Source organism: Miniopterus natalensis, chromosome X (assembly GCF_054644295.1).
Source record: "Miniopterus natalensis isolate mMinNat1 chromosome X, mMinNat1.hap1, whole genome shotgun sequence".
Lineage (NCBI taxonomy): Eukaryota > Metazoa > Chordata > Mammalia > Chiroptera > Miniopteridae > Miniopterus > Miniopterus natalensis.
The window spans coordinates 46584206-46586197 of record NC_142103.1 but is presented as its reverse complement, the minus strand read 5'-3'; the positions used below and the strand labels follow the sequence as shown (position 1 = coordinate 46586197).

The window sequence follows — 1992 nt, the reverse complement described above, 5'->3', positions numbered from 1 at the left end:
AACTCTAAGATGCCCTCAGTGATCTCCACCCCATTGTGCACACTTTACATAACCTCTTTTTTTTATTAAAAAATTATATTTACTTAGAAGCATTCAGAATGTCAACATAACAGCTGCAATTTTTTTTTTTCCAATTACAGAATGGCTTTCAGTTAACAGAACAACAATCATTTCATATAAGCTACATCAGAGACAAATAAAGATGAAAAAACTACTATCCCCATATCTAATTTGTGCTGTACACCAACAAGAACCTGCTTTAAATTTCCATGCCAGTTTACAACCCCTATACTGTACCAGGCAAAGTTAGTGGCTATTGAAAATACCACCAGGACAGGACTATCTAAAAACACATTTGGTGGTGTGTTAACTATACAAAAGAAGACACTATGGTTTAAAAAACAAATCTTACACAACTTCACATTTCAATTTTTTTCTTTAAAAGGAATAAGTTGTATACAGTGGTTTTGAATGCTTTATAGACAAGAAAAAAACTGCACTAGATCCAATTTATGCATCATCATCTTCTTCTTCTTCACCTTCTTCCTCTTCTTCTTCATCTTCCTCATCTTCCTCCTCTTCTTTTTTTTTTTCTTTTTTTTTTTTTCTTGCATTTTTCTGCCTTGACAACTCCCTTTTTGGCCTTATCCAGCTTTACTTTAGCTAGGTACTCTGCAATACCCTTTTCATATTTCTCCTTCAACTTAGCAGCCTTTTCTTCCATAAGGCTGTTTGTCATCTGCAGCAGTGTTATTCCACACCACTCTGAGCTTCTTTGAAACACCACCAGGCCAGGATGCTCTCCTTTTGTTTTTGGGCAATATTTGGAACAAAATAAGAATAAGGCTGAAGGAGGCCTCTTGGGTGCATTGGGATCCTGGGATTTCTTTTTTGTTTCCCCTTTAGGAAGGATATAAGTTTTCATTTCTCTCTCATAATGGGCCTTGTCTGTCTTTGCCATGTCTTCAAATTTTCCTTTCTCTTTAGCAGACATGGTCTTCCACCTCTCTGAGCACCTCTTAGAAAACTCTGAGACGTTGACTGAAACAAATGGGTGCTGCTTCTTGTGCTCCTCTAGACAAGTTTGCACAAAGAAAGCATATGATAACATTTTGCCTCTCAGCTTCTTAGGATCTCCTTTGCCCATGTTTAATTACTTTTCCTCAGTGAGCACAGTCACCCAGTGCCCATCTGGATCACACTTGGTCCAAGGCTGTTTCTATGGGGCTCAATGTGCTGCAATGGCTGTGAGAGCAAGAGCCAGACACAATCTCCTCACTCTCTCCACTCTGTAACATTACTCTCCCTGCATAACCTTTTGGATTATAAATATTATATACTTTAGTCCTATGATTAAGGTTATGTTTTATAGAACAGATTTCTTTAAGAAAGGGATGTTATCTACAGGTGCCTGACCCAAACATATTGACTCTTTAAATTTAGATCTAGAGGTCAGAGATGAAGACATAGATTTAAGGTTTGAGAAGGATTCAATGTCAAGAATAATTTTCATTACTGGACTTGAAAATGAAGTCAGACTTGTGGGAAGGAATATATGTGGCCTCTGGCAGTTGAAAGTTGTCCCTGAGTGAAAATCAACAAGGAAATGGGGGCTCAGTTCTACAATCATAATGAATTGAATTTTTCTAACTCACTGAATGAATTTAAAAGCAGACTCTTCCCCAGAGCATTCAGATGAGAACTTAGTCCATAAGAGAACTTATGGACTGTAGAACTTAGTCCTATAAGTACTTTATGTCTCCTTTGGATTTTAAAAATACCCAGTTCCATGTAATAAACAAATTTTAGAACATCATTCAAAGATAAGTCTTTATTCAATCTTTGCAAGTTAGAGACTTTTCCAAAAAGGCTGAAACTTTCAGCTTTGTAAAATAACACCAAATCTCTGAGCAGAAAACCCAGTACACTGTTCCTGAGTTTCTGATCTACAAAACTATGAGGTAATAAATGAGGCTTGTTTTAAGTCATTAA

At 36.6% G+C, this 1992-nt stretch overlaps 1 pseudogene; it reads right to left on the bottom strand.

Moving 5' to 3' along the window:
- Positions 1-510: 510 nt before the first annotated feature.
- Positions 511-1147, bottom strand: LOC107531118 (high mobility group protein B1 pseudogene; annotated as a pseudogene).
- Positions 1148-1992: the final 845 nt, after the last annotated feature.